This window comes from Myotis myotis, unplaced genomic scaffold (assembly GCF_014108235.1).
Source record: "Myotis myotis isolate mMyoMyo1 unplaced genomic scaffold, mMyoMyo1.p scaffold_m19_p_2, whole genome shotgun sequence".
Classification (NCBI taxonomy): Eukaryota; Metazoa; Chordata; class Mammalia; order Chiroptera; family Vespertilionidae; genus Myotis; species Myotis myotis.
In genome coordinates, this window is record NW_023416324.1 from 53,964,923 (window position 1) to 53,985,722 (window position 20,800).

Consider the following 20,800-nt stretch of genomic DNA (forward strand, 5'->3'; position numbering starts at 1 on the left):
ATATGACAGATACTCAGTGAATGCTAATGCCCTCCCTTAGAGAACACAGGGGCTCCAAAAGACTGCCACGTGAAAATAAAATAGGTGGATGAAAATAAGAAGTGATTGACAAAGAAGAGATTGTTTTTTAAATCATTGATATTGACATTTCGTGAAATAGCCTTAATTATAAAGAAATATTTAAAAGATGTCTCAAAGGAGAGAAACATAAAACACAAATTCTTTGCATAAATTGTGTGTACACCTCAAAATATACTCAATGGTATCCTTCCAAAACCACCAGAGATGACCATTGATATTTATGTATAGCAGGAGTCTCCCAACACTCCTTTAAGCAGCTTTGGCTCAAGGATGACTCAATGTTTACCTAGTTGATTGTCTAAATGCTTTTGCCACTATGATGAACATCCTCCTCCACATAAATACATGCATACATATATGTTATATACTTTTTCCATTATTCTTTTTTAAAATTTTTAATGTATTTATTTATTTTATTACATTTATTGGGGTGACATTGGCTAATACTATTATATAGTTTTCAGGTGTACAAGTCTATAATACATCATCTGTATATCGTATTGTGTGTTCACCAACCCAAGTCAAGTCTCCTTCCATCACCATTTATAACCCCTGTAACCTCTTCTAACCCAGAATTCTTGAACTACCTGTTTTTTACCTGTTTCTCCCTTTCTATGCTTTCCTCAATCAGCTCATCCTTGTTCCACATATTCAGACAGATACAATGTGTCCCACTTTAAATCCTCTCTTAACAGATGTCTTTAATGCTGTAGTGTGAATTACCGTAATATGCTATACATTTTAGAATGAAATTGGATAATTTATCCATATTTGTATGAACCACGTTTTAAAAGATGTCTCAAAGGAGAGAAACATAAAACACAAATTCTTTGCATAAATTGTGGTATCCAGGTGATGGTCGGTAGACAAGAGGGGATAAAGCAAAGGATAGGTTGGACAGTAAAATAGTGCCATTTCTGAATTCTTCGTGGAATTAATTACCTGCTACACTTACTCATGAGTCAAGTCACATTTTCCAACTTATAATATTGTCTCTTTCTATTTGTGGTTTAAAAAAAAAAAAAAGCTAATCTCTCTGTGCCCCTCCCAAAAGATCAAGGGTTCATTGAATGAAGAAGATCCATGTGATATTATCTCAACCAATGTCATCCTAAATAAGTCCATGCCCCTAGGATTCATCTCCTTTGTCCAGATCAGCATAGTCCTTTGAATGAGAGGAGGTGCAGCTCTTTCCATATTAGCCTCTATAATACGTCATAATGACGAGTGGTGGGGCAGGTGAAAGAAGAATACGTGAAAATCGAGTACAAGACAGAATCTAACGGCTGCATATAGAATCACAGACTTGAAAAGGATCCTCAACAGTTTGTGGAAAACTGACACCATTGATTTTGCAAATTCCTGCATGGTGTTCCAGAGAAAAGAGATTGCAGAAATGGTGCCTGTTACATTGATGTACTATTTAAAATTAAAATTGATTTGTATCGTTTTTATTTATTCAACCAAAATTTCTTGAGCACATGCTCTTGCTAATAGCGTAGCACTAGAGCCACAATGAAATAGCAAGACCCTGTTCTGTCCTTGAATAGTTTGCAGTCCAGTAAGAAAGAATTTTACCATATCTTTTCGGGCAATAGCAGTATATAGGGTTGCCACCATTATAAGACATCAGTAAGTGAGATGTTTGAAATACAGAATACAGAAGTTAGCAACTCGGGGGATTCAAATTGATTCAAATTGAAGCATTGGCATAATGATGTAGCCCATTTTTTAATGTCAGAAACATAGTCAATGTCAGAGTTTTACCCAAGTCCATGAGACTAGAGAATTAGTTCAATAAGGAAACGGTACTCAACATTCCAAACTCATTGCATTTCATTACCTTAAGCATCTTTAGAGAGTTGAACAGGAATAAGGTCCCAAGTGCAATGAAGCTAAATAGGGGCCATGAAGTAGTTTAGGCAAAATTTGTCTGGTGTTTAAATACTAGTCAATTTCCCAATCTTCAAGAGACATGTAAAGTGATCATTAGCTTAATGATCACTTCACATAGATTCAGCTGCCTTTGTAGAATGTCCGATGATGTTTGTCGGAAGCAACACAATAGGCATATTTAAGTCCAGATAGTAGATAAAGAGAAGAAAAAGAGTGCAAAGCTAAATGAGCATGAGCTACCAAGTATGTGATACCCTGAAAATAAGAAAAGGATTAAATGGTCACAGAAGGGGAGAGTGAGGGCTTCTCTCTTTCTGTCATTGACATAACAGAATCATCACCACATACAGAGAGAATAGAGTGATGAACCTCAATTAAAAATAAGAAAACTGTGGTCTGACCTGGGGGGAGGGGGCATCAGCGATGACAATGAGGGGAAGGAGAGGAAAAAGGAAAATAAGGACAAAGCAGTAGAGAGGGATCATTATATATATAATGCACAGATACATTCTAAATAGAACATTTTTTTCTGGAATGTTTTCTGCTTTATTCTGAGCAGCTGCCACACCACAATGACATATTTAATATGTCATTGTGGTGTGGCAGCTGCTCAGAATATGGGGGTTTGGAATATATGCCAAAATATAATTGTCAGTTCAGTGTAGCTCATATCCTTAGATGAATAAAATCTCTATTGGATGACAGTTCACTATAATATGTGAATTTTGCAAGATTTTTCATCTTGGAATCCAAATGAGTGAAGGAGAACAGTTTTCAGCCAAGTCTCAATATTAATTAAGTTGAGCATACTTTATTCACTAGGATTGTATGAAGAAAAAATAAAAATAAAAGGTAACACTTCAAAATACTGTTGAAACATGCAGACATGGCATTTTTTAAATGCAATTACATTGTGATTTTGTTTTACTTGACTGTAAGTTCTTTAAGTACAAGGTTTATAGCCTTTTATCTTTGTATCTCTGGTACATAGCACAGTGCCAGGCACATCTAAGCAGTCAATAATTGTTTGTTCAATAAAAAAATAAAATAATCAATTTCAATTAGTTGGAAACAGGGAGGTAAGTTCTGTTACCAATCTATGACATGAGAGCTTGCATAACTACATCTTGGGCCCATGTCAAATATTTCTATCACAATGCTCTACACCTTAAGCCTAGACACAGCACCAGAGTGCTTTTCAGCACAGAAATCCAAGCAGCTACACTCTATTAAATCAAAGTTAGCAATTAAAGTGAAATCTATTCCTATCCCTGCAATAGAGGTCTCCATCAGGCAAGCCATAAGCGGGAAAGGTTATTCCAAAATGTCTCCTCTGGTAACAACATACATATTAACAAGGCCAATAATCATTATATCCATGAGCATATGTATTTTAGAGTCTGTTATTCTCTCTTCTTTCTCTCTTACAAGTTATTATGTGCATCCATAAGTCTTGAGCAGACCACAGACCCTGCACAACACAGCCTTTGTTGATATCCTTTTTATAAGTAAAATTAATTTGTGCACTTAGATTATTGATATTTATAAAATTTGACATCATTTTTGTTATCTGGGAAGTTATATATTTATTTAATGTCTGTCTTGATCACTATGGAATCACAAATGAGGTGCTCAATAAGTATTTATTTATCAACTGGATCATAAAACTTTCAGATCCTACAACTTTCTTTATCTCTACTATAGATCCTTACCCTGCTAACCCTGAGTGTTTGGGACAGTTTCTGCCTGTACTGACCACTGCAGAACAGCCCACAATAAAATCTGCTACTCACAAAGTACAAATTTCACTCTAGGCAGGTCTCTGTGTTAAGGTGACCTAGGTCCAGTGGTACATTTTTTATAAATCCCATTTCTACTAGCAAGGAAGCATGTTGATTTTGAGAATATTCTCTTGCCCCTGCCAAAAAGCCATATATCTAGGGAAAAAGAGTCCTAGGCACCCTACATGAACTGAAAACTACTCTCCCTTTAGCTTTCTACCATGTGTGGCCAGTCTTACTTTTCTTCCCTTATCTGTTTTCTTAGCATCTCTTTTGTGTCAAGGTCGAGCTACCCATTTTGAGTATGGATAGTGGAACCCAGCAATCAGAAGGAAACACTGATTCTATCAGCTTCTTTTCTTACATGGCTACATCTTGACTCATTACTCCCTCAACCTCCTGGCTTTTAACCCAAACTTACAGAGTTGTCAAAAACATCCTGTGCTCAAAATGTCAAAACTTCACCTAACTGCCCTTGATCCCCACTACTCTCATTTCTAAATCAGACTCTCATTTACCACTCCCTTGGTCAAGATCTGGTTTGAATTTAGTTATACCAACTTCCGTGTTTTGTTTTGTTTTGTATTGCCTATTCCTCTCTGTAAAAGGAAGACTACACCAGTAATCCTTTCAAAAAATGTTTCATTCCAAAAACATTTACTAAATACCCATTTTATTCATAACACTGTGCTAGCACCAGTACTAACAAGGAATAAGATAGATACAGCCTTGCTCTCACAGAACCTACGTTCTAGTAAGAGAACGAGATGACCAACTAATTTACAATTAATTATTGCATTACAATTGTGTTGAGGTGCCATAAAGAAGAGGAATAAGGTGCTATAAAAGCATAAAACAAGGAAACCTGACTCTCTTCAAGAGTCAAGGAAGGCGTGTGTTAAGTGTTGAAAGACAGACAGGAATTAAATAGGTTAAAGTTGAGGAGGATGAGTATTCAAATCAAAGGGAACACTCATATGAAGCCTACCAGGAAGAAGACAGAATGTACATTTGCAGACCTGGAAAAAGTCTAGCATAATTGGAAAGAAGAAAAGGAGCAAAAGAAAAAGTGGTAAGAGAGAAGGCAGGAATAATAGGTAGAAGGCTTTTATGGAGCCTTGTAAGTTAGGACTTTATCTACTGTAACATCGGTGGGGAGCCATTGAAGACTTCCAGGCAGGATAAAAATGTGTGTTTTTCAAAGAGGAGTCTGGTTGCAGTGTGGAGAATAGAGGGAGGAAAAGGTCCTGATCATGCAAGACCTCTGAGCGAGGGAAAGGATTCAGGATTTCATCCTAAATGCAAAAATTTGTTGATGAGATTCATATATTCTAATTTATATTTCATAAAGATCAGTTATTTAAAAGAATTTTATGAATTAAAATTATAAATATAGAATTTATTTTAATAGTACTTTTAAAATTAAAAATAAAGCGGGGGGGGGGGGGGGGAGCTTCTGCTTCTGCCCACAAAGGATTAATGCTATGGGAATTTATTTCCTATCATAGCTAACAAATATATAACAGTTTTCAGGGCATAAGACTGTGATCTTTGTAGGAAGAGAGACAAACCAGGTGAGCCCTCCAATTGCCCCCAATGACCATATGAAAATACTGTCCAGGCCACAGCTCAGAGAAGGAAACCTAAACAGAGTCCACTGGGTATCAGAAATAAGAGATCACAGTTTGAAAGAGCAGAGATACCTAAATTTTTTGGACAGACTACCAAAGGATATCATAACATCAAGTGGTCTGATATATATGTAGAGTTCCAGAAAGGGGAGAAGGATTGCAAAAACACTTGAAATAATGGGTGAAATGTCCCCATATTTAATGAAAACTATAAACCCACAGAGCCAAGATCTCAACAATCCATGAGTGAAATAAACATGTTTTTTAAATTCACACCAGAGATCATTATAATGAAATACGTGAAAAATAGCAAAATAGAAAATAATACTTTAAAAGCAGCCAGAGAAAGACAATATATGTACAAAGGAAGAAAGATAAGAAGGAATGACAGTAGACTTTTTATCAGAGATCTGACAATGAATGACAGTTTTAAAGTGCTGAAGTAAAAAGAAAGTACTGTTAGAATAAATTATATATCCAGGAAAAAAAATCTTTCAAAAATGAAAATACTTTTTTTTTCAGATCACCAAAAGGTAAGAGAATTCCTTATAAAAAATCTGTATGTTATGCTAAAAGTAGTTCTTTAGACACAAGGAAAATGATACCAGATAAAATGTTGAATATGCACAAAGGAATGAAGACCAATAGAATTTTCCAAGTACAGGTCTTTTACATCCTTGGTTAAAATTTATTCCTAGGTATTTTATTTTTTGATGCAATTATAAATAAAATTGTTTTCTTAGTTTCCCTTTAGCATTGTTCATTATTGGTGTAAAATATGCAACTGATTTCTGGATATTTATTTTGTATCCTGCTACTTTACTAAATTCATTTATCAATTCTAGTGTTTTTAGTGGAATCTTTAGGGTGCTCTATTTATAGTATCATGTCCTCTGAAAATAATGACAGTGTTACTTCTTCCTTTCCAATTTGGATGTATTTTATTTCTTTTTGTTGTCTAATTGCTGTGGCTAGGTCTTCCAGTATTATCCTATCTAATAAAGAGGGAATATGCTAATTGACTGCTATGCCCTCACAAGATGGCAGCACCCACAGTCACAAGATGGCGGCACCCAGTCCCCTCAGCCCCGCCTCATCCAGCCTCAGTCCCCCAGTCCCCTCAGGCCTGCAGGGGAAGGCAGTTGGGGATGATCATACTGGCAGGGGAGCAGTTAGGCGTCAATCAGGCCGGCAGGGGAGCAGTTAGGGGGCGATCAGGCTGACAGGCAAAGTGGTTAGGGGCAATGAGGCAGGCAGGCAGGCAAGTGGTTAGGAGCCAGCAGTCCTGGATTGTGAGAGGGATGTCCGGACATCCCCCAAGGGGTCCCAGATTGGAGAGGGTGCAAGACTGGGCTGAGGGACATGCCCCCCCCCCCGCCCCCCGCACAAATTTTGTGCACCGGGCCTCTACTGCTGAATAGATTGGAGAATGTGGCATCTCTGTTTTGTCCCAATCTTAAAGAAAATGTTTTTGTCCATTATGATTTTGACTGTGGGTTTGTTATATATGGCCTTTATTATGTTGAGGTATATTCCCTCTATTCCCACTTTGTTGAGAGTTTTTATTTTATCAAATGCTTTTCTGCATCTATAAGATTTTATGAGCTACAGACAAAATTTACATAACAAAAGCTTTTTTTCCACCTACATTTCCCTTTCTCTAATTATATTTTGATCCCCCTTAGCAATGCAACAATGAGCTGATGACATATACAAAGTGAATAACCATTAATTGGCCCTTCAAGAGCTATATGCAAACTAATGATCTTAATAAAAGAAGAAGAAAGCCTTAGTAAATTTCTCAGACCACAAGGGCACCATTGAGTACAGTTCTGAAACCCTGTCTCCACGCAGTCAGCAAAATGAACCACAGCGCGCTACAGTGTGGTATGCCCTTGGCAATCCCTTCCTGATGAAAGAAAAATTAAAATAAGAAGAACTAGTCTGCCATCCATTCCTTGTTTGCACCTATGGCTAATGGCCTACATTGACATCTCTGACCAGTCTGTATCCTTCTCTATATAGTAAAAGAAGCAGCCCCTTTACTTCCTCCTCAAGTTTGTAGTCCTTTGGCCAAATAGGGTGTCTTAAAGATGATAGAGGCTGCTTTAAGTACCAGAAGGGTCACTGTTCTTATCACATTCTGGCTATGCTCATTTAAATGATAGAAAATGATTTTATAATATGTAGGTATATTTTTATACTAACAGCGTATAGTTCCCATTTTTTAAGTGATTTCATGGTAAATAATTGTTGTGTTTTGAAAGAGCAAAAGTTGAAGTGGAACCTATTATATTTGAATATAGTCCTGTGAGTAAAATAATAATACAATTCTCCCTCTGAAACAGAAAAACTATATTAAATTCTAACAAGACCATTTCTTGGATGATAAAATGTTTGCTATTTCCACTTTTGTGAAATGCATACATTTATTCTATAGTCCTTATCAACTATGGTTCATTACAGGCAAGAGTCAAATTCTAAGGCCTTGGTATTTTGGGAATAATTCTACACCCATTGGCAACAAAATCTTCCACTTGATAGAGAGTGAGAGATGAAAGCAAAGCATGAGAATAGAAATTTAACCTTGGGTATGCTTGTATTTTGTAAATTCCTTCATAAACTAGTCTAAACAATTATCAGGGTGTAACTGTTGAGAAAACAATATGTTTATTTTATAAACAAAAAAGTACTTCCTTTGATTAAGTGAGGAGAATTGTATTCACCACAATAATCTAAAAACCTACTGACTCTACTCAAAGCCTGAGAAATTCAGGAACCTATATTGAAAAATTAGTCAAACCCAGGATTTGTGTATCTATGGGTAGCAGGTAGAAAAAGCTCTTTGGTGAGCCGCCAGCAGTATGGAGAATATATCAAGCATCGTCATAAAACTGCTACCCATGTGATAAGGAGAGGAATTTGAAGAGAAAACCGTGATTGTACAATGAGGGTCATACTCTGTGACCCCCTTAAGCATTCAACAAAATTACTAAACTTAAGAAATATTTGGTGAAAGAGAATTTTGTGTGTATGCGTGTGTGTGTGTGTGTGTGTGTGTGTGTGTGTGTGTGTGTGTTTTAAAAAAGAGCCAGGGCCTAGTTGATGTGGCTCAGGGGTTGAGCATCAACCTATGAACCAGGAGGTTGAGGTTCCATTCTGGCCAGGGCACATGCCCAGGTTACCGGCTCCATCCCTGGTGGGGGGCGTGAGGCACCCGATCAATGATTCTCTCTTATCATTGATGTTTCTATCTCTCTCTCCCTCTCCCTTCCTCCCTGAAATATATATATATATATATACACATACATACATATATATAAATGGGCCAGGGTTTTCCCCCAAAGTGACCTGATGTGAAACTTGGATAGCATGTGTGGAAAGGTGAATGCCCTTTCTGGAGAGAATACTGCTCTGAGTTGATGCTTCCAAGTTTGGGTGTTCCTCTGAGAACTATTTTGCATATCAGGGTTAGTTATGGGTGCATCTGAACCCTTCGCAGGGCTGCAGCTCCCTGAGGGCGGAGAGTCCCCTCCATGTGCTCCGCCAGCTGTGCACAGCACAGGCTAAGTAGGCCTTTAGGAAATAGCTGTGCAACAAACAGATGAAAACGAGGCCACTTTGTTTCACCTCAAAAACATTTGTGTAGATAAAAACTTAGAAAGTAAACTCTAATTTCTTTAGTTTATGCAAATCATGAGCATACCAAAGCAATGGATACCACACACAACAGAAATGTGGATGTCACAGAAATAGGAAAGTCAAAAATAGAGCTACCGCGTGTGGAACAAGTTTTATATGCGCAGAAGCTATTAGAATACTTGGCAGTTGTATAACATCTTGCACGGATAAGGGAAGACTTACTTGATCCATTTGCTGGCAAATGTTATTTAAATCTCTTCCCAAAGCTCAATGATTAATGGACAAACTCGATCTTGGTCCTACATTTTGACTCTGGGTCTAGGGCTCTTACCATTACACTCAGCTGCTTTCTGCTATAAACTGGAACTTAACAGAAACTTGCCCTCTTATATTTCTGCTGCCTTATGGGCTAATTTTTTTAAAGTAAAACTTCCATTCCATTTTCTCTATTCTGAAAATTCTCAAGGATCATTAAAACCTGTTTCTTTCCCCAAATGCATCTTTTGGGAAGGGTTGGAAAAAAGCATTCTCTGGGGTGGGTTAAATTATTCTAGTGGCCTAAAAGGAAGCAGAAAGCTACAGTACTCTCTGTGGAATGAATACACCTATAGCAATTTCTCATGCACACAGCAATTTCATATTAACAATTTCATATATACAACACTTAGTAAACTGCTTAGTCAGGTCACACTCTTTCAGCAAGCAATGAAATGCAAGCATCTCCTACTGCAGTTTCCTATGGCTTGTAGAATTAACTTAGATGGTTGTCTGCTTGTTATATGAATCTTCTACCAACTCAGCTGTTGCCAACAGAAATTCTGATCTAATACAGACCAAGGAAGTTAGTATTTATTTTTTTCTTTTTGTTAATCTTCACACAAGGCCTTTTTTTTCCATTGATTTTTTTTTTTGAGAGAGAGTGGAAGGTAGGGGTAGAGACAGAGAGAGAGAAACATCAATATGAGAGAGACACACCATCTGGTTGCCTCTCGCACACACCCCAACTGGGGCCAGGAATCTAGCCTGCAACGAAGGTACATGCCCTTGACTGGAATCCAACCAGGGACTCTTCAATCCATGGGCCGACTCTCTATCCACTGAGCCAAACAGACTAGGGCAGGAAGCTAACACCTTTAAACTTTTGCTTAGCCCTTGGTCATTTCTTTTAAAATGTGTATTTTTAATAACTTATTTCTAATCCTAAATCCTAATTAGAGTCTATGAGTTAAGAATTTAAGAAATGGCACGTTTGCATCATGTTTTGCTATGTTGCTAACATTCCCTTAAAGAATGGAGAAGCAGGAAAGTTTAATGTTTGCTGTGTTAATATGTGCCTGGCTCTATTTGCCCTGCCAGTTTTGGAAACTGCTCCTGGCTTGGCTCCACACTCCCTGCTCCCACGACACACTTATCTGTTTACAAGCTGTCAAAGTAAATTTATAGTACTGAGTGACACCATTAGAAAGCTGGGGAGAGGGCTTGCTGAGCACACACAGATACACTTGCATGCATGTTAAGTTGAACTTTTGCCAAGAACCCATTAACCAATCCTAATGAACTGCTGTTTTCCATTTAAAACACCATTAGTTTCCTAGGGTTTGTTTCTCAGGGTATGAGCAACAAAGACACCGTCAAGTGGTGAGAAAAGGTGTTGCTTTGCGGGACACCCATATGTCCTTAGAGAATTTGGAACTTGCCTTTGGTATGAGCCACTTTCTTCCCATTTCTGGGAGTAATCAGGTATTCTAAATATTTAGGACCACCTCTCCAAAAACAGAAGGATTTTTAACACATCTCATTGCTTAAAGTTCTGGGTAATTTAGTTTGCTGCCTATTTTGCTATGCAGAGGCTAGTTTTGCTTCTAACCATTATTATATAACACTGACTATATAGAACTGACAATTCTCTATATCTACAGCTCTACGTGAATAGATTAGCAGAGTCCCTCCTCTGTGTTTTTGAAGTTTTCCACTAAAATAGTTTTAAATATTTGATGCATTATCACACTCTTTAATAGCAAAGTCCTTTGTAATAATAAGAATCAGAGTTCTATTGATAGTGAAAATGGCAAGTCAGTAGAAAAAGGGTTTCTGGTTTTGTGGAGTTTGCTTTGGGTTTGTACACCTAAGATGAAGGAAGAAATATTAAGAAGTCAAGAAAATTGATTTTTGTTTCATTTCATTCTTTGTATCAAATTGTAGGGAATGTGATTTTAAGTTACAGTATCTCAATATAGTTTCTTTCTTGGAAAAAAGATGCAAAGTGAAGAATTTAGGAAGCCAACTGTATCCCTCAACTCAGCAGACAACAAAAACACACACACAAATGATTCATTTTATAGTATAAGCAACCCCAAAATACTAAGTACAATTCTCAACAATAGGAAACGTTGGGCAGTAGAAAGCATTACAAATACTAACGCTGGTCCTTAAGTGCTGTTGTTTTTTTCAGCTTCCTTCCCAGGTTAAAACTTTTGTCTTTATTACATTGTAGCTCTTTAAGTAGAACTTGTCCAAAAGGTGAGACAAGAATAGTAAACCTAAATGTACTAATCAGATAGGAGGTAAGAGGAAAGCCACTGCAAAAAAAACAAAAACAAAAACAAAAAACACAGTAGAGCAGAGGAAATCTAGTATCTTTATATATAAAAGGCTAAGCAACCAGCCAAACAGTCAACCAGCCAACCAGCCAGTAGCTATGACGTGCACTGACCATTAGGGGGAAGACGCTCAACGCAGGAGCTGCCGAGCAACAGCAACTTTGCAGAGTGCCCTCTAGCACTCCGGGACCCCTTGGGGGATGTTGAACTGCCGGTTTCACCCCTATCCCTGCAGGCCAGGCCGAGGGACCCCCACCGGTACATGAATCCGTGCACCAGGCCTCTACTATTGTAATAACTACATATGAGGCCAGGTGGGTACTGGAAATATCATAGGGATCACTTTGTAAATTATATAAATGCCTAATCCCAATGCTGTATGCCTGAAATGATACAAAGTAATACTGGATATAAGCTGTAATTGAAAAATAGAATTTAAAGTTTGGTAGAGGGGAAGAAGGGGCTGTGCTCTGTGCAGTTTCCCTGCAGGTGCCAGCACTGTGCTAGGCACTCTGTGAGGAGCATTGTTAAGCATTTGGTGGTTGGTTGATTGAATAAATAAAAGACATACATAGTCAAGAACTTTGTAAACTGGAACAATTAAAATCAGAAAGAAAGGGCACAACCAATTGTGTGAAAGTGGCAGCTGGCATAAAGCAGTGGAGACTTGAAGTCTGTGAGCTCGTAGAAGCATCACATTTTCAAGGAACACCATCAGCAATCAAGGGGCTGAGGCCTAGGGAAGAGACAGGTTGCAGAGATAATTACCTTCTCAGGACCCCAAAGGCGGTCCACCAGACAGGCCAACTTAATGAAAAATCTCAGAGGGAAGGCAGGGGTGGGTGGGCGTGTGGGTGGGAAGAGATCAACCAAAGAACTTGTACGCATATATGTTCTTTGGGCACAGACAATATAGGGTGGTGAAGACCTGGAGCAGGGGGAGAGAGGGCTAGAAGGGGTTAATGGGGGAGGAAGGGGGGCATATGTAATACTTTCAACAATAAAGATTTAATTGAAAAATAAAAAAAGAAACTTGTTTTATTTTATTATTGTTTTTTTCTCTCTTTATTGAGTAAGGTATTACATAAGTATGTCCTAACCATTCTCCTGGAGAGGAAAGACCATGGATTCCACCAGCAATAACAGCGCTTTATTCTGAATGATCTGAACAGTCCCGGCTACTGGCCCTTCTCAGTCTCAGACCTCAATTCTTTACTGTGCTACAACATGGAGGAATATCAGCAGCTGCTTGGATAAAACCAACAGAGCGAGGGGCTCTGGGACAGGACTCTCAGACCAGCCAGCCTTCCCTCACAGTGTTTTTCTGTTTCCCTGGGGTGAGTTTTATTAGTCTCTAAGAAATGGCCTGTGACCATTATCAGGCAGGGAAGGTATCGGAGAGGTTTTACTGGTTTTATTGGTCAGGGATACATTTAACTTCGTACTGACACACCTCAGCAGAAAGGAGAAATGCTCAGGGATAGAACAATAAAGAATTGAGAGGTCCAGGTGACACACTTACATTGAGGAGTTGAGGAACAAGGTGGGTTCTTTCTGATAAGCTTTAGGATGCAAGCTAAACTATTGCAGGACTTAGTTAATTTAGATGACTGAAAGTCGCCCATGTGCAGATTAACTTTGCTTTCATTTCTCCTATATTTTTACCTTATGATTTTCTCATATATTTACTTACATTTTTATTTTTCTTATTTTTTGTTGATCTTGTTGAAGTTCATTGTAAAACAGCTTAAAGAACAAGGGAAATATCATTGGCTACTGGTGAAAAGATGAGTTTGAATGTTAGTTCTGCCTACTATTTCTCTAATCCCCAGGTTCTTCATATTTAAAGTAATATCAATCCTTTCCTGTCAAGGTTGGGGTGAAAATTGGAAATAGGCATAAAAAATGCTTGGTATGTGATAGGCATTCAAATATGGTAGCATTTCTTACTATCTGTTTTGAAGGGGGGAAAAATCCCAATCTTAACTTCAAAAGAACTAATGAAAAAGGTCACTGCAAGGTCATTAGGACCAGAATAGCAAGGTCCAGAAAGGTAGTGAGAGTGTCCTAAAGTGGTGTTCAGAAAAGGGCCCGTCCAGCTTGCTAGGCTCTCTCAAGACCTAGCTATATTTGGCTCTTATCAGGAAACTCTCTCATTTTGGTGATCACATTATAAAAAAAAAATCACTTCCTTAAGTACTATAGATGTAATATTTCTCATATCCATTGCTTTTTCTATTCTCAATGTTACTAATTTCTTTTAGGGCCTTATTATCTTTGTCCTGGATTATATAATTTCTCAAATAATTTATCTGATTCTGGTTTCCTTTTGTATCTATCCATTTTATGTATTATTACTAAACTGACTTTTCTAAGTTTCAGTTGAATTTTTGTCACTCTCTCTGCTCAAAAACCCTCAATAGCTCCCTTGTACCTATAAACTAAAACTCAAACTTCAGTCAATAATTTAAAGGCATCCATGACCTAGGCCTGATTTATCTTTCCTGTATTATCTCTATGGCCATCAATCAAACAACTTGTTCCCTATATACAATCACACTCTCTCTTTTCTTGTCTTCCCCTCCCCCAACCCCCGTAAGAAATTTCTGTCCACCTCTGCATTCTAATTTTCAGCTCAAATGCCCCTTTCTTTTGCAGCCTTTCCTCCTCAGCCAAGAACTCTCTCTCCATCCTTACTTTGCATTCCACTTCCTTTCCCCTCCCCAATTCAGCCTGAGCAACAGTGAGGCAAGGTCTCAGGTCTGTGTTTTCCTAACTCAGTGTCTAGAAAGGGCTTCACATGTTACAGGAAATCAATAATTATTTTTAACTAAATGAATAAATAAACAACTTAAAAGTCTTTTAGATGCAAATCTCTATGAAAGAAAACAAAATGGACGAGGGCACAAGGATAAATTTTCCTGATTAATCATATAAAAAGTTACTGCAAAAAGTCAAACCCAACCAGTTATAGTGGAAATTTTTTTTTTATTTTTTCCTTCTTTTTTTCCTACATCTGAGGTAGGAAATAGGCATAAAAAATCTCAGAGGGAACATAGAAATGTGGGGCGGGTGGGTGGGAAGAGATCGACCAAAGAACTTGTATGCATATATGTTTTCTGGGCACAGACAATAGGGTGGTGAAGACCTGGAGCAGGAGGGGAGCGGGCTGGAAGGGGTTAAGGGAGGAGAAATTATATATATATATATATATATATATATATATATATATATATATATATACACACATATATATATGTAATTTTTTTAAAAAAGCTTAACTTGGGTTAGCAAACATTTCTCCTATGTTTGGAGAATGACCCACATTTGAAGAAGGAAGAGGACCACCCCCTACACAACTTCAAAGCAAACTCTGGCAACTAGAGCAAAGCACCTGGCCTTGGGCTGGCCAAACAGCTGACACCACTTGGGATTTTTAATGTGGAGCTGTTGGCACAAAGCAGCAGGAATGGAGGAGAACCCATTATGGTGGCTCTGATGAGAGTGGCGATGCACAGTTTCCAGGTAAAGCAGGGGCACCTATGCCAGCAGGGCAAGATGTAGCCCTCAGCACTTGGCGCTGTGGCAGCGATGCCATCACAGGACTGGGCTGTGATACTAGCTGTGTTTCCAGGAGCCCAGCTCCACTTCATTCTGCCTCTTTCCCAAGGCTGGTTCTCCGGCATCCCCAGCTGCTCTGTCAGCTATGCCGATTCCATTTAATAATTCCATTTTCTGCTTAAGTCATCCAGGGCCAGGGCCTGAGGCTTGTCACCCCTCAGGCTTGACAGACGCACCAGGCTTGCGAGGTTGTGGGTGGGCCCTTCTGCACCACAACACGATTCTCTCAGCTATGTTTGCATCCTCATTATTCTGGTCATTAAAAGTTAATAGCCCTACATGTTACCTTCATTAATTTTTAGGCAAATGTGTTTTAAAGTCAGATTGCATGTTGATCTCTATAAATAAGCTATCATTTATTTCTCCTAGACAAATCTGTCTAAATGAGAGCTTGCTGTCAGGATACCGGTCACTCACTGAAATTCTAAAGCATACCAAATATGTCTCCTATAATAAACGTTCTCAGGACTGCAAAGTAGACTTAACAAAATACCAGCAAGTTAGATTTTACACTCCAATATGCCTGTAAGCTCAGAATTTCCCTAGCAAATGTGTCCTTAATTAACCATGTCTCAAGGAAACCACATTATTTATAAGTAATCCAGATATAGGACATGGTTTTGTGGTCAAGAGCATGAACTCTGCTGCCTGCAGTCAAATCCAATGCTGCAGTGGGATCTTGGCCACATTACGCTCAAGTTCCTTATGCCTCAGTTTTCTCATCCTCCAAATGGGAATAACAAAAGGGTTGTTGTGAGGATTAACTGAGATGCATATAAAATGATTAAAATGGTACTTGACTCTTAGTAAATCTCATTGAAATGTCTGCTTTTTATTATATTCTGGAATTTCTGCCTATACAGGAAAGCTGTTAGAATGCAGAACAGTCATTTGTACTATTAATCAAACAAAATTCTTACCCTGCCCATGTGGTTCAGTTGGTTGAACATCATTCCTTGCACCAAAAGGTCACCGGTATGATTCCTGGTCAGGCACATGCTCAGGTTGAAGGTTGGGTCCCCAGTTAGGGTGCAATGGGAGGCAACTTATCTCTCTCTCTCTCTCTCTCTCTCTCTCTCTCTCTCTCCCCCTCCTTCCCTCCCCTCTTCCTCTCTCTAAAAAAAAATCAATAAAATCACATTTTTTAAAGTGATTTTTAAAAATCCTCATTCCTTCTAGCTTATGGCACTTATTCCCTCCGTCCTGTGTGGTTGGATGGGAGCATGTTTCTATCTCTGGTCACTGATCAAGCTGAATGAATTAGAGACTGTGAATGGCAGTATGAGATTCTCCAGAGTATGGCAACTAGGAATGCTGGGTGGGGTGAGGCCTGGAGGGCGAGGGTAATTAGAGTGAGCAGAGCCTCTCTGCTGCCAAGATGAATATGTTAAATGGGCAAAAGATAAGCCTTTGTTGTTTCAAGCCACTGGCATTTTGGGGTATGTTTGTTATACAGCATAACCTTGACTATCCTGAGTAATGCAGGAAGCCAGGCAATGATCTGGATATTTCAAATAAATACAGTCTTCTCTATTCAAGTGAAAGACATCCTTAGGATGACCTAGAGTGGGATAATTCCAGTAAAGAATACTTTGAAGAATGCTGCCTAGGTCAGTAATATCCCCAAATATCTGCCTTGTCTCAGTCTTTCCTTCAGGGTCTGAAAGTTCATCCTGAAGGTATTTGGGGAATAACTTTCAAGTTGTCTCTTTAGATAAGGCAAAAAAAAAAACTGAGATAAGCAATGCATAAATCATCAAATCTTTACACATTCAGGTGAATGTATTTATTCACTCCATTTCCAGGAAGAATCAGGGCAGCATAGATTGGCTGGAAGATAAACTTGGAAGGTCGTCCTGACATGTAATTTAGAAAATAACTGTATGTGTGGGAGGAAATAATGAATGCTGTTTAATTATGGAAACAATTATCTGAGATTCATGCTTGCTTTACATTAAGACAGACACAGTCAACTACAGGAACTACTTACTGTGAAGCACAGGCTCAGTGACCTGTTCAAGGCCATTTGCTAAGTTATTACAAAGGTCATGTCTGACTCCCATTCAGGAGTTTAACCACTACCCTGCTGTTACGCTGTTGGTTCTAAGGCAAGGGCCCAAGAATAGTTGAAGAACAGAAGTGAACAAATCAGACACACAGAAAGAAGAAATAAGGACCAGAGAAGGGTACAGTGAATCCCTTCCAGAAGCTCAATCTCATTCTTCTCAATGGATTACATCAGAGAGCCCTGTAGCCTTTCTTTTTTTTTTTTTTTAAGCAAGCTTAGGTTTATAAGAAGGTCCTAACTATCTTATACGCTTGATTCCTAGACTCACCACTTACTAGCTATTTGAAATTGGGCAATTAACATCTTTGTGCCTTGGGTTTCTTCTCTGTCAAATTATAATAGGGATTACTGTTACAATTAAATAAAACAATGAATGCCAAGTGCTTAGCTCAGTGTCTCACATACAACATGCGCACGACAAATATTAGCTGCTATTATTATTTGTGTCATCTCATTTTCAACTCAAATTCAGTCTTTTTGCCACGGCATCCACCCCAAAAGCACTGGTTGCATTGTGTCTGAAAGTGTGTAAAAATTAGCCATGAAAGATTTTCCAAGTTAAGAAGAGCAAGTCTCCATGCTTCCTATAATTCTGTTGGAATGCCAAGGTGTGCAGATCAGTTGCTCGCCTAAGCAGTTGCCAGATTTTTAAATCTTCCAACTAGTTAAGCTCATATTCTTCTCTGAAATTTGAAGATTGGACTTGAGCTGGACCCAGTGCAGATGAGTATCTTAGCATATTTTCAGTGAGTCTAGAAAACCTGGATTATTTTCCTTCCTGCATAAACCATGTCAATGCATAATTGGAAAGCTATTAGTTCCAATCTTGTGTCTTGCACACTGGCTCAGATTTCCTAGTATCCCTGTGACTTCCAACTGCAGGATGCAATGAAATAAATGTTTTACCAAACCTTTCTTTTCTTTTTTTTATTCTAAAATTCACTTGCAGTCACAGCCATTTTCTCAATGTCTAATCTTCTTTGGAAAGTGAACTGACCTGTGTAGTCTCTATCCTTCAGATTCTTAGGCCTGAATTACGATAAAATCTGGCTAAAGCTGGAGGAAAGACCTGGAAATGTAGTGACCTCCAGTAAAAATAAGAAAATTAAAGTTATCAGTTTCCCATTATGGGTAATCACCCTGTTTATATACTCCCTATTTCTGCATTATCTTTGTTAGCAACTCAAGGGCAGGAACTATATCGCATTAATTTCTATATCTCAGGCTCTAGCACAGTGCATGATATACCAGTGGGAACTCAGGAAATGTTTGCTAACCCAAATTAAGCTTTAGAGTATAAAATGTGACCTGGTCAGATGTTCTCTTTGTGTATGTTGCTAATCCATGTGACTTTGGAAGCTAAATTAGCTTATCCAAGAAGGTACTATTTAGCATAATAAACTAAACCTGACAGGTGTTCCCAGTGCAAGCACCAATTTAGAATGATTTATTTAGGAAAAAAATAAATGACAGCTGCCACAAAGTCCATAGGCAACTCTGCCATTCCAGCGTCCGATTTCACTTTGGCTTACAATAATAAGAGTATGCAAGTTGTCAAGAATCTGAGAGGTTATCTATCCAACACCTCACTTTAAAAATAACAAAATTAAGGTTCAGGAATAATAAATATTTGGCCACGGGCACAAATTTTGTTAGTACCAGAAGTAAGACTTAGTTTTCCTGGTCTTCCCACAATACCAAATAGTTTACAGAATACATACTTAATAGATGGTCACTAAAGACATTATTTTACATGCTGAGTAAGTAGTAATCCAACCCTGGTTACAGAATCTTCTCCATCGCTTTGGAAGAAGACGCCATCTGGGCCCCATCCTTAGAGATTCTGATAGTAAACCTGGGGCTTGATGACTGTTATATTCACTGCCAATTTCAGCAAAAAACATTTCTTTTTTAAATATATATTATATTCTTTAAAGATACATGTATATATATGTATTTACATATATATATTTCTATTGATCTCAGAGAAGAATGGTGAGGGAGAAAGAAACAGAAACATCAATGATGAGAGAGAATCATCGATCTGCCATCTCCCACATGCTCTCCACTGGGGTCGAGCCTGGAACCCGTGCATGTGCCCCCACTGGGAATCGAACTGCAACCTTCTGGTTCATAGGTCAATGCTCAACCACTGAGACACACTGGCCAGGCAATAACTATTTCTAATACCTCAAAAAATACTTCTAAAAAAATGTCAAGAATTTTTTGTTTTATTTTAGGACATGGTTCTCATTAGAGGGTGCTGACTGTCATGAGCTAACTTCACGTTAAAACTATGTCCAAAAGAAACAGCAGAAGATGATTACATCTTTCTTAGGCAAAGGGGTATTATGATGTCTAAGCATTCTAAGTATTTACTGGGCACCTCCTGTGCGCTGGCACTGTGCTAATCACTAAGGATACAAGTGTGAAAATACACAATGTCACAGCTTTCATGGAGCTTACTGTTTTTGCAGAACTCCCTAATATGAGGAATCTATAAGAACTTTCAGATGAGCAATTCTGGGCAAAGTCACATACAAAGACAGAGGATCCTAAAATAGCATGATGTGGGGAGAAACACATGCATTTCCCTACTCATCACTGCTAGAGTCTGAGAATGGCAAGAGATGAGAGACAGCACTTTAGGGAAAGTTGTCTTTGCTGTATGTGCCAAGAAACTTAAACTTCATCTCGTAGGTCAGGTTCCCAGATTTTTAAGTATCAAGTCCTAATCTTGTTAAAATGCAAATTTGCAGACACCTTCTCCAGAGAATTTGATTCAGTAGGCTGGAATGGAACCCTTGGATCTGCTTTTTTAACATGCACACTAGGAAATCTCAAACAGGTGGTGATGAAGCAAGATGGTCTCAAGGGCAGCTATACATTTTAGAAAGATCCCTGGTCTTGAGTCCAGGCCTCCAGACTCCAGCAAAATTCAGCTCCCTCACTACTATTCCCCACCACTTCTCTTGTAACTCTTGTTCAAGCACAGAATTCCATTCAAACACCTAGAACTCATGCCAACAGCAGCACCAGCAACATAGAAATTAAATGAATCCTTATTCATAATTAAGAAGTGGTTTGGTCTAGTGAAGTCAGGGGAGGATTGGGACATAATTGAAGTATTCCATGGGGAAAATTCAAACCTATTTTATTGAATTGGAAAATCTCTCCAGTGAAAAGAGTCAATCCAACAACCTTAGGTAAACATTGACTTAAATAATATTGCAATTGAATACATAGATTTCTGTGCCTTAACATATTATCAAGGAAGAAACAAAGCAAACACTTGGAGAGTCAATAAAGCTATTAAAAATTCTGATCACTTCTATAAAACCTCAATGGTTTGGATTTTTACTTTTTTGCCCCCAAGCTATGGTGATTACTATCCAGACCAATGAACTGTGTTTCTAACCATCAGAAAAGCAGCCAGCTTACTGTGGCATACTGTGTTGTGGAATTGATTGGGTTACAATA

General features: G+C 38.4%; 1 pseudogene; it reads left to right on the top strand.

Moving 5' to 3' along the window:
- The first annotated feature begins 3,133 nt into the window (after nt 1-3,133).
- Nucleotides 3,134-20,800, top strand: part of LOC118675528 — a 43,658-nt pseudogene continuing 25,991 nt past the window's right edge.